We start from the raw sequence: 13,665 nt of genomic DNA, 5'->3' as shown, positions 1-13,665 counted from the left end.
TTCTTTCTTCTTTCTTTCTTTCTTTCTTTCTTTCTTTCTTTCTTTCTTTCTTTCAGGAAAGTTAGACTACCACATGCAGCATCTCATTTGGATGTGTCTGGAGTCTTGGAAGTTTGACTACCCTACATTGTCTTGCAAATGGACCTTGAGAGCTTGTTTGGAGGTTCTAGCAGGAGACTGTGGCTACTCCTATATCTTGATGGAAGATAGGTCCTCCTCTATGGGGAAGATTGTCCTCTTCTCCTGAGGGTGCAGCTTCTGGAGAGAGGGATGCACTTGGAGTGGTGAGGGAGGAAGGTGACACCCGCCTACCCTAATCAACCCTGACGATCATCCTAATCAACTCTGACGATCAATGGGGTAACATATGTTGCAGCCAGATTACCTTCTCATCCTCTATTCTTCTCATTTCTTAAAGAATAACGGGGGTGTTAGATAATTGATTTCACCAGTATGTCCAACCTGCTTCTTACGGGCCAAGTGGCCAGATAAAAAGCCCACTCAAGCATTCGTAGCCTACAGACTGTAGGTTGGCAGGAGTATCTTGAAAGATTAAGATCCACAGGATGTGAGCAAAGGCACTGACAGCATGTCACTGTAACTAAATAGTCAAGGTTACTTCTCTCAATCTGCCAGAGGGCTAGGAAGGAAAGGGATCAGAAAACCAGCAGACTTCTTTCCTAAGGCTACCTACTATATCGCAATACTGCAAAGTTGCTGTGGTATTATTATAGCACACACATGCATACTAGTAATAGTTGAGTTGGTTGGTTTGGTTTTTGGATTTTCCGTAATGATGATCATAATGATGTCCTGGTACACACTAATTGTCTACCGACTACAGAATCTGTTCTAATCTTTATATAAAGCGACTTGTTTAATTTTTACAATGTAATGTTACTATACTAAACTTGAGGTGAGAAGACTACTACTCAGTATGGAAATTATTCCAGGATACATAGCAGCAAAACCTGCATATGAAAATAAATGCCAAGGCCTCTGTCCTTTCTACTTTTAAAAGGCCCTATCTTTTACAAGATTGAGATGCATGTCTCTGTGTGGGTTAAGGACAGAAGACACTTTGGTGATCCAAGGATATGATATGGATAAAATAAGATATAAAATGAGAAATGATAAAACAATTGTCTTCATCTGTTTGGACTGTTATGACAACACACCATAGACTGACTGGCTTAACAAGACACATTTATTCCATTATATTCCTGGAGACTGAAAGTCCAAGATTAGGGTACCAGTAGAACTGGGTTCTGGTGAGAGGCTTCTTCCTGGCTTGCAGATGGCCACCCTCTTTCTGTGCATTCACCTGGCCTTTCCTGGGTACATGTGCATGGATAGAGAGAGCTCTGGTGTCTCTTCCTTTTCTTATAAGGGCACTAATCCTATCATGAGGGGCTCTACTTTCAAGATCTCATTTAAAACCTAGTTAGTCTCCAAAGGTGTCACCTCTGAATACCATCACATTGAGGGCTAGGACTTAAACATATGAATTTCAGTTCAACAAATGTTTGGTAATATAAGGAGCAATTTTTAAAAAAATATATTTTGCAGAATATTAATAGGTATTAAATGGAAGAGGATTGACTACAAAAGTCAAACAAGTTAGGGAGATATGTCTAAGTGATGTGATTTTCAGTTAATATATACTTTAAAAAATTGTATTTGTTTTCCTGCAGGACACTTCAGATTTTTTAATTTGTTAAATTATATTTTGACTAGTCAGGAAGAACAGAGTATGTATTTCCCCCAAGATTATTTGATGTGGACTCCTACTTTTCATGGACTGTATTCTGGGTAGGAAGAATGGATTCTGGGATATTTTATCCTAGATATCTTTCTCCACACATAAATGTTGTTCAAGTTCATTTGTTAAGAAATTTTCCATTTTACATTTCCTGAATTAAGGACTGTTAGCTGAAGCATTAGAAGAATGTATGCCTTCTTTTTAGAAATACTGTCAGGTGAACACATTGCAAAAGATAATTATAAATGTCAAAGATGGGTTCATATGTGGATCTATTTAGTGATTAAGGCCACAAACTGCCCAATATCATTTTCACACTTGCAATTATTCATAATTTCAGACTTGTCTCAACCAGATCAACTAAATTTCCCTTGAAAAATGGAGAGAGAAGCCAGTTGCATTCGGTCATAGTCCAGAAGGAATTCCCACATTTCAAGGACTCACATGACACTATTTCTTTTTTGGTTCCATACCTTATGTGTCTGTTGGCAAATCATCTTCTATATCGTTTATTTTTAAAATTCGAATTAATAAACACCTACAGTGAATTCATTTTCAGTTTCTTCAAAATTCTCTTCAGTGGTCGAGATGTCTTCCAAATCACAATAAAATATTTTTAAGGTCTTTATTCTCTCTCCTAGACTAAAGTGACACTCTGAAGTTTCACATAATTTCTAGTCTGCATCTCATAAAATACTGGCAAAATTTATCAATTCAAATTAAATAGATGTAGCACGGCGTAATCTTTCTCTATTAAATATGTCACTTTTTGCAATTGTTTCTTAATATCCCTCACAGCTTCCATCTAAGATTAGCACTTTCTTTGCTGCCAGAGTTTCACTAACCTACTGAATTATTCACTGAAGCATAACCTTCAGATATCAGGTTAGAAAGACCTTGATTATGGCAGGAAGTGAACTGTATAAACCATTTTTCTTTAAAAGAAAATTTCTCAGTATAGCAAAGTCTGAAATGAGATAAGTATTAAATGTGTGTAAAAATTAAGTTCATAATTGATAGGAATTTAGCCAACTGTGACATTCCTGCATTTTGTTTATTATAATGTATAATACCATCTTAAGTACTGCAAAACAGCATAAAAAACATGTGCATTGCCATAGTGCTTATATAACCTAAGAGGATGCCAGATTTATTGAACAAAGTTGTTGTATGTTAGACCACATAATGTTTTACACAGTCTCTGAATATACAGAATTTTTGTAAATTATATTTCCTCTTTATGTTCTATTCACTTTTTTTCCCTTCACTATAGCTTTGTTTTAGTGTCCTATACCACTAGAGTTCATGATGAAGTCAGCAATTCACCATGGGCCTCCCTGCAGCAAATTCTATTAGTAGCGTCCATTGCTTTATCTCAATTCAGCGCTGAAAGGTTATTAGAATACCGACTGAGGAGACAACACTCTTGGAACACCTTTGCTAGTGTTGAAATCAGAAAACTCACCACTCACAAATCAGCCACTTCATGACCAATCCACTGGGTACCCAATAGCTAAAGTGCAACTCTGATACACAGCCTCATGTTTCTACTAGATGAGAAGAAAATGCATAGAGACAAATACTAGTCTGCATTCATCTACATTTATTCCATCAGCCATTGGAAAGACTTTTTTCTTCTACAATATATTTGACCTCAGACAGCATTCAAATGACTTTCCAAATACTCAGGTGGAGCATATATATTTTAAATATCAGTCTACTTATTAATGTTAGGCTTTTCCTACCATTACCAGTGTTGTAAAAGTCAACACAACTTAAGAATGTCAATAGTGAGACATGATGCATTATTAAAGAGTGTGCTTTGATCAGATTTTCTACATAGATTTGCTGTTCAGATGGAGGCAATAAACTAAGAAACATTTTTCACCATGAATCAATGTAAGTGGTATAGACAACATTAACAATTTTCTTTTAATGTTGCCGACCCTATCTCCAACAAAACTACCGATTGCATTCTCTTCTAAAATTTTAATCTGGTTGAATGATTATTTGAGAGGCTTTTTATAAGCACTTAGGGAAGTGCCAAATAAGCATGTGAAATGACAAGTTGCTTAGAAATACCGGGGGAGAAAGATCTAAGAAATGTACTGGTAAAGAGAAAATCGTGAAAACACTTTTACCTGAAGAAACAAAGAAAATCTTATTAGAACAAACATCACAATAATTTGCCATTTTGTTCAGGTAAAAAATTCAATTATTATGCATTCATACCAATAAAATGTGTGTTTTTTATTTATTTTTTAAATGTGTGTTTTTAAAAAGATTTTAGTTATTTATTCAGGAGAGACACAGAAGGAGAGGCAGAGACATAGGCAGAGGGAGAAACAGGCTCCCTGTGGGGAGCCAGATGCAGGACTCAATCCCAGGACCCCAGGATCATGCCCTGAGCTAAAGGCAGATGCTCAACCACTGAGCCACCCAGGTGATCCTTTACCAATAAAATGTTTTTAATGGAGAGAAAACTATCAGAACTTGGAGTTTTTTTTATAAGGAGTTATACATGGTTTATTTGAGTACAAATGTATATTTTTTCTTTTTTCTCTCTATTCTATAAATTTTTATCCTATAAGAGCTTGAATTGTTGGATAAATACACTAAAAAAGTAGAAAAGACTGTTTCCCTTTTATTGCATATATGTCATATCTTGCCAAATTGATATAGCTTATTTTTTCTGCATTTGGTGCTTCCATCTTCTCTGAGTAGAGCATGAATTTAGAGAATAATGTCATCAACATATGAATGTGAGACACATCGTATGAATTAGAAAGGTGCAGTTTGATCACGCAGTAGTGAAGAGTGGAGCGATAAATCATTTTCCAAGAAAAACCCAACAAATCTTCTTCCATTTGTTTAAAAAATATGAGGTTTCAAAGAACTTTCCTAGCAATAATTCTCAGTAGAGGGAGGTTGTCTAGAACTGTCTTTGCATTTACAGTTATTAAGCTCCTCAATAAATGCAGAAATGAATAGGACCCTGTCTAGCCCTCAAGAAATTCAGTCTTATAGAGGTGTTCTCCATCTAGTCCAAAAGGGTGTGCTCCATGTAGCGTAGGGATGGAAAATTATGTTATGAGTTATGTTTCTTAGGTCCACATCACTCATACTTCTATTGGTCCTTTTTCTTGCTGATCTCATGTGTGATTCAAATATCTTTCTCAAAAGTATAGACTGGCACCTAAGTTCAAACTACATTGCCATCTCTGATTTACTGGACAGTATTTATTCTATGATATTTCTGTGTCTGATATTATGTATTCAGGATTTACATGGATTGGAAACAAAGTGTGCATTTTAGGGATGTCAGGGAAATGCATCAGTTGATTACCTTGAAGACAAAGAATTTAGTGATACTAATTTATTTGAAAGTCAGGAATTTATGCCAGTGTGAATCAGAATTCAGGAGAGGGTTGGGATTCATTTCTCCATAGACTTTCTGCATATTAAGACAGGACATGATTTGTTTGATGCTCCTAATGATAGTTACAATGAGCTTCAGAATCACTCTGTACATAACTGTCATCTAATTTCATTGAAATTTTTTATAGAATGCCAACTTCCATGCAAGACCACATGTTGTCTGTGGGCATAGAACACATCTATCTTGCTCACTGCTTAATACCCAGCATATCATAAGGGGATCCCTGGTATAGCATAAGTGCTCAATAAATGTTTAATAGTTAAATTAATTAATTGGTTGACCATCTAAAGGTATTTGGTATTTAAAATTTCAGGCAAAATTAAACAAAAATCTAGGGTTCCTGGCTTGCTCAGTAGGTAGAACATTCAACTCTTGATCTCAGGGTTGTGAGTTTAAGCCCCATGTTGGGCCTAGAGCTTACTTAAATTAAAAAAATAAATCCTAAATCTAAAAGTAAGACAATATGACTGGATATACCATATTCATCAAGCTAAGCCCATGTATTATCTTGGCTTCTAAGATGTTCCACTAGTAATGGATATAAACTTTGGTACATTCAAAGTCACCCAATTCCTAACTAGCTTAATTTTTGCTGGGAAGGCAGAGGGAATTGGAACTCCAGGTGTGAGAGGTATAACTGGGAAATAAATTTTAAAAAATGGTAAATCTTATGGAAGATTGTTAAGTAAATTAGGCATGTGTTGGGATGGGAGAAACTTTGTAGAAGAGATGGTGAATGGCAGGATCCTAACTTTCATATGAATCTGAAGACTGCTGGATTCCTGGAGCTAAGGCTTCATCTAAGGTGAAGATTCATTTGTCCCTTTATACTCTTTCCATTTCTCCCTTTCTCTTTGTTTTTATTCCTCTTCGAACTGATAACAGCAACTACATATTGCACTGCAATCCAATGTAAGCAACATTTAATCTGTGGCACTAAGATCTCTCATGACAAATCAAAACAATCCATGCTCATTCTGTAAGTCTACTTTTGCTAAGTATATTTATAAGAGATTGACTAGTTATATGCAAGAAATTACCAAAATAAATTGAGTGAACAATTTTTCTCCTTCTCAAACAATTCTTTCCTATTTAGATCCTTCATGAGATTGCTAATTAAGACTGCAAAACAAACATTTTTCGTTCTCTGGTTTGTTCAGGATACAGTTCTTGCAGTGTTATGGAAAGTCCTATTGCTGGGGTTCTGGAATTCATCAACGGTCTTTCAAGAGCTGAACATCATTATTTCATGGAGAAATCTTTTGCCTCTGTCCCTGATGTCTCTTTTGTTACCAATAACAACTCTACATGTGCTACCTGGTAGGCAATGATGGTGGTTTCCCTGTGAAAATAGGCCATGAAGATGGCAAATGGAACTTCTTCTGCTGGTCATTTCATAGCACTTGCTTCAAAACACAGACAGAAAATTTGAGTGATGTCCCCAAGCCATATAACAAACTAGGTCAGATCATTCTTGGAACAATCACTCATTTCTTTGGCCCCCTTATCACTTCCTTGACTAGCCAAGTGAATATTTCACTAGTGGGCTGTTCATTGGAACCCAATCAAGATTTGTGGCAGGGTGATAATTTATTTCGAATTTATGATTGTATGGCCTGTATGTGTTAAAGGAAGTGGTTTGCCCTGACTTTCCCTATGTAGAGCCATATGATGAGGATTCTCTGAGTTAGGTAACAATTTCATACCTAAGCCTAGGCTGCAGATAGAGTGAGCAACCCCCTAAACAACATGATTTATAGATTTTTCAAAAGTGTTTTCCTACTGATTTTATTTCTCCCAATAGCTTACCACCCTACCTGAAATTTTCACTAGAATCTCTCCTCTGGATCCCATCAAGGCAAAGCTTTTAGCAATTTTGAGTAGTCTGCTTTGAGGCTGAGTAAGAGATTGAGGAATTGAGACTCTGAATTACCAAATACTGGAATATTCCAGAATTCTATCCTCAGCTGACTCTTCTTCTCTAAGCCTTCTCACTAAGTGATCTTAACCAAATCCAGTTATATGAAATTTTCATAAATATATCCCCAAATTTTATCTCACTCTAACTTTTCCATAGTGCTCTGTATTTTACAACTGATTTCTTATTAAACAACTCCACTTGGATGAGTAATTGACATCATAAATCCCTCTGGAAACAAGTACTTCTCTCAGCTTCCTTCTTCTTAGCAAATGGTATCATCATGGATCTGGATCCTAGGAACTTTTATTGATTTATTTATTTCTTCACCTTGCACATCTAACTTATTAGAGTTCTGGTCAGTTTTGCCTTAAAAATATATCCATTCTCTGCACTATGCTCAGAATGAATTGATGAAAATGCAAACATGATTAGTATGTTTTCCTACTAAAATTTCTTTAATACTCACAAAATTCCTTTAAAAATTGCAAAATTTTACTGCAGCTCTCTCACATAATATGGGCATTACCTTTAACAAACATTAATTTTTGAATTACCTCACTAATTTATTTGTTTGCCTAATTTTTATCCTACCCTTTTTCTGAGAACAAGGAACTGTCTTATTTACTATTCCCAGGGCATAGCTGAAACAATTAATAAAGTACTGTAGAAACTCTATACATATTGTTTGAAGGAATATCAAATGGATGGAAGTCAAATCCCAGTTTCCTAAAATGTGGCCGGTGTATTCTGTACATTTAATTTGTATGTTAGAAATGAATACCAATGTACATGTTAGTTTAAAATGTAGCTTTGGGGGGATCCCTGGGTGGCTCAGTGGTTTAGCACCTGGCTTCCGCCCGGGGTGTGATCCCGGAGTCCTGGGATCAAGTCCCACGTCGGGCTCCTTGCATGGAGCCTGCTTTTCCCTCTGCCTGTGTCTCTGCCTCTCTCTCTCTCTCTCTCTCTCTTTCTGTGTCTCTCATGAATGAATAAATAAAATCTTTAGAAAAAATAAAAAAAATAAAGTGTAGCTTCATATGTGTCAAGTATACTCAAATAAAAAATTAAAATAAGCAAATAAAAAAATTAAGAAAAGATATAAGAAATATCTCTGTGGTCATTTTTGGAAGAATACAACCTGCCACATTATACAGCTTTGTATTTGACCCCGATTAGAGTGATAGTTCCATGAGAGCTGTGACTTCTCCTTTCTCCCTGCATGTATTTGTTGAGTAAATAAATAACACTAACACCCCCCCACCCGCCATAAGATAAAATAAAACATAGCTTAATGTATATACTAGATTAGGAACAAACTAACCTCAGGATCTCAATAGTTTAACATACAACTATTTTTCTAAAGATTTTATTTATTTATTTATTTATTTATTTATTTATTTATTTATTTATTATACCAAGAGAGACAGAGACATAGGCAGAGAGAGAAGCAGGTTCCCTGTGGGTAGCCTGATGTGGGACTTGATCCCTGGACCTAGGAGTATGGCCTGAGCCCAAGGCAGATGCTCAGCCACTGAGCCACTCAGGCCTCCCCTAACATACAACTTTTAATAATTATTCATGGGAAGTCTGATGCCAGTGAATGGAGATGCTCTTTCATCACGTGACCCATTCGGGTTCCTACATGTTGTAATGTTAGTTAACCTCTCCCCAGGGAGGTGGTGATGGCACGGTAGCTCTTAACTTTTTGGCCTAGAAGTGAAACAAATCACCTCTGATAAATTAGTATTGGCTGGAACCAGTTTCATGGCCTGATGTAATTGCAAGGGGAGTATATAATATACAGTTTGGGGGAGTGTGTGGTATATATGGTGAGCAGTGCTGCCTGTAAACACAACATCAATGGTGAGTTAGGCTAGATACAGGAGTAAGATGTGGCCAGGATGTAGGAGAAAAGGTGTCAAATGCTTAAATTTTTAAGAAAAGAAGAGAGAGGGAAGGAGAGGGTAAAACAACGTAACTGAAGTATAACAACAACAGCCCAGCTCTCTGGGCTCCCCGCACAGCTTCTGTGAGGCCCGTATTCATCTCTACCCTGGTGGATCTATTTTCCCATTTGGTTTGCAGCTGTAGCTAATGTTATTTCCTGTGCCTAGTATTATTTGAAAGTTTGCCTCTTAAACTCATGTTCTTCTTGATCCTTTTGCTCTAAAGTATCTTCCCACCCTTAGATGGCTCCACCCCGGGCTTGCCTTTGTGTGCCACTTCACAGCTAATCATCTTAGATTAATACCAGGGGCGCTTTTGCCTAATGGAGTTTCAGCCGGAAAGAGAGAGAGAGAGTGAGAGAGAATCAGGGAGAAAGCTCCTGCTAAGTGAATATGTCTACTCATTTTCTCCTGTGTTTTACATGCTCTCTGGTATAAAAGAAATCACAGAAGCCAATGGATTAAATATAAATGTGAAGTAAGGAAATCTGCGATAAAAGAGAAGCGGATAAAAACGTACTTGAGCCCAATGGGCGGACCATGTGGTGAGCTGATATATACTTTAATTCTGGCATCCCTGTGGCTAGCCAGGTTGACAACATTTCAAAGATGACAATTATTTGGAATAAATCCAAGATTATACTTTAAATAAAAATGTTCATAAATCACAGCTCTTCCACTATGAATAGGACAAGCACATAAGCAATTACTTACAGGAGCAGTATTATCTTGCAATTCAAGCTGTTTCTTAAGTTGATTTGACTAAAAGCTTATTTTTTCCCCCAAAGTGAAAAATGAAAACATTCAACTTGTCTTGCTTTGTCCTGAATATGAAGTTCAATTAGATGAATCATTTATTCTCTCAAAAAGTTACATGAATGAAAAATGAGAATTCAGGAAAAAGGGGGAAAAGGAGAGAGATTGAACGTGGGCCAGCTGCTGCAGAAGGAATGGCTGGGAGAGAATGGGAACCAGTCCCCCCAGAGAGAGCATCAGGTGCCACAAGGGGATTTTGGCATTGGGAAAAAATCTCCCTGTCTCTTGGCTTCCAGAACAATAGAACCCATAAAATAACTCTCTCTCTCTCTCTCTCTCTCTCTTTTTTTATTTTTTGCCTGCCCTTTTTGAAGTGCAGAAGAGTGAGCAACTCTGACTTCTGGTCTTGGATCTGCCACATTCCAGTTTTGTGTACTTAGGTGAGTCTGTAAACTCATAAGGATCAGTTGCATCATTTGTACAATGGAGATTTAAACTTCACTGGCTGGGTCGAATGGGTTGAAATATGGTGATGCATACCGAGTTCTTAGCACATCTCAGGCACATATTACATGCTGACGTGAGGCTTTGGTGATGGTGAGTGTACCATAAAGAACTTTATAGGGACCCATGGGTGGCTCAGTGGTTGAGCGTCTGCCTTTGGCTCAGGGCATGATCCTGGAGACCCGGAATAGAGTCCTGAATCGGGCTCCCTGAATGGAGCCTGCTTCTCCCTCTGCCTGTGTCTGCCTCTCTCTTTCTCTGTGTGTGTGTGTGTGTGTCTCTCATGAACAAACAAATAAAATCTTAAAAAAAGAACTCTTTATATAACTATATTTATGCATGTATCTCAAACACTGAGACAATTAATTTATGAATGCTCAGTTTAGAAAAGAGTTTAATTGCATCACTGTTTTCCTATCACAGTTTATATAGCACCAGGTAACATGTGAAAGCTTTACTTCTTCAATTTCTCAGTGTAGGCAGATGTTTCATTGTTATTTGTAACTCTCAGTGACATGTCAGTTGCTTTTTAAATTCTAGGATAAGGTCGCCTGGGTGGCTCAGCGGTTGAGCATCTGCCTTGGGCTCAGGGAGTGATCCTGGAGTTCTGGATCAAGTCCCTCATCCAGCATCCTGAGGGCAGCCTGCTTCTCCTTCTGCCTGTGTCTCTGCCAATCTCTCTGTGTCTCTCATGAATAAATAAAATCTTAAAAAAATTATAGGATAAAAATGCCCATTCATTTGACAGGGAAAATGGCTCTTACCTATGTGGCAATGGAACAAAATTTTCTTTTTTTTTTTAAGGTCATTTATTTATTTATTTGAGAGAAAGAGCGCACATGTGTATGCACAAGCAGGGTGAGGGGGGTGAGTGAGAGGAATGGGGAGAGAGAAGAATAGGAAGGAGAGAGAATCTGGAGCTGACTTTCAGTAGAGCTTGGCACCTGATGGGCTTGTGCTAGGTCCCTGAGATCATGACTTGAGCTGAAACCAAATGTTTGTTGCTCAACTGACTGAGCCACCCTGGCACCCTTGGAATAAGATTTTCTTGATGTGAAGGGTGCTCGTAAATTCAGTAATTGTTATATTGCCTAGTAGTGAATAAAATTCAGGGAGATGCAGAGAAGAAATTACAGAAGACAAATCCATATTAGATCCAAATTAGATTTCTTTAACATGTTGAAAAATGCTAAAATGTAATGGGAATGGATACGTCCTGCATACTACTTTGGACAAACTGTTTTTTAAAATGAGAAGTAAAGGGATCCCTGGGTGGCGCAGCGGTTTGGCGCCTGCCTTTGGCCCAGGGCGCGATCCTGGAGACCCGGGATCGAATCCCACGTCGGGCTCCCGGTGCATGGAGCCTGCTTCTCCCTCTGGCTATGTCTCTGCCTGTGTCTCTGGCTCTGTCTCTCCTTCTATCTCTCAAGAATAAATAAATAAAATCTTTAAAAAAAAAATGAGAAGTAAAGGTGGTGATCCTTAATATAATGCCAGTACATATCCATATGGACAAATTTTGGTAGGGGGCATTGGAACTTGGAAAAAATACTGTAATATTATCTGAAAGAATTAATTATATGACAGTAGTGATTTTTAATCTTTTTTATTGTAACCTATAGTATGAAGCATATTTAGCATGTGACTTGATCCACATGCACATACACACACACACCTACAAAAGCAGTATAAGTTTCATAAAATTATATTAACCCCAAATAGGGTAGCTTGGGTGTCTCAGTGGTTTAACGCTGCCTTCAGCCCAGGGCCTGATCCTGGAGACCAGGGATCGAGTCCCATGCCGGGCTCCCTACGTGGAGCCTGCTTCTCCCTCTGCCTCTCTCTCTCTCTGTGTCTCTCTCATGAATAAATAAATAACATCTTTAAAAAAACCCAAATATGTATAGTGAAGTCTAACATTATCTATGTTCTTATTTATTAAATGTTGATGACTCTTAGTAAATTAATTCCCAGAACTTTAAATGAGCTATGACCTACTTACATTTAAAATATATTGTTTTATAAATATTCATTAAATTGTTGAAAATAAGAGTTATAGAGGAATCTTTACCTTATTTTATATTCACATGTATAAGAAAGTATAGTTATCAAGTGAAATAGTAGAAAGTCCTGAGTTATACTTGTGTTTATATAAATAATTTCACACAAAATAAAGATATACTTCCAGTCAGGGATAAGATCATACATTGTACACAAAAATTATTAGTCTAGGTCTTAGTTATTTGGAAAAATGATGTTTAGATTCCCTATATCACAACTTATATCTAAATAATTTGCAATTAACAAGACAGGAAACAACAGATGTTGGTAAGAATGTGGAGAGAGGGGAACCCTCTTACACTGTTGGTGGGAATGAAAACTGGTGCAGCTACTCTGGAGAACAGTGTGGAGGTTCCTCAAGAAATTAAAAATATAGCTACTCTATGACCCAGCAATTGCACTACTGGTATATACCACAAAAATATTGATGTAGTGAAACACTGGGACACCTCACCCCAATGTTCATAGCAGCAATGTCCACAATACTCAAACTGTGGAAGAAGCCATGATGTCTTTCGATAGATGAATGGGTAAAGAAGATGTGGTATATGTAGACAATCGAATATTACTCAGCCATCAGAAAGGATGAATACTTACCATTTACTTCGATGTGGATGGAACTGGAGGGTGTTACGCTGAGTGAAATAAGTCAATCAGAGAAAGACAATTATCATATGGTTTCACACCTATGTGGAATATAAGAAGTAGTGAAAGGGACCATAAAGAAAAGGGGAAAACTGAGTGGCGAAAAATTAGAGAGGAAGACAAACCATGAGAGATTCTTAACTCTGGGAAAGAAACAAAGGGTTGCAGAAGGGAGGGGAGTGGGCAGATAGGATAACTGGATGGTAGGCATTAAGGGAGGCACATGAGAGAGCGATGAGCACTGGGTGTTATACTATATGCTGGCAAATTGAATTTAAACTAAATAAATAAATAATTTGCAAATGCATAAAAAACATAGGTGTAAAAACTATATAAAAATTATATACTATTGTTATATTAAAAAGTTATATAACAAAAATTTTAAATTAGTTTTAGGTATATAATTTAGTGATTCAAGGCTTGCATACAACAACACCCAGTGCTCATCACAAGTGTACTCCTTAATCTCCATCACCTATTTAACCCATCCTCCCACCCTCCTCCTCTCTGATAACCTTCAGGGTGTTTTTTATAGTTAAGAGTCTGTTTTTGGTGGAATATAAAGTTATTTATGTAATTTTGGGTTGTGGAGGCCTTTCTAAGCTTGGCAACAGTCAGAAATCATTTAAAA

This window comes from Vulpes lagopus, chromosome 9, assembly GCF_018345385.1.
Source record: "Vulpes lagopus strain Blue_001 chromosome 9, ASM1834538v1, whole genome shotgun sequence".
Taxonomy (NCBI): Eukaryota; Metazoa; Chordata; class Mammalia; order Carnivora; family Canidae; genus Vulpes; species Vulpes lagopus.
This window is presented reverse-complemented; position numbering follows the sequence as displayed.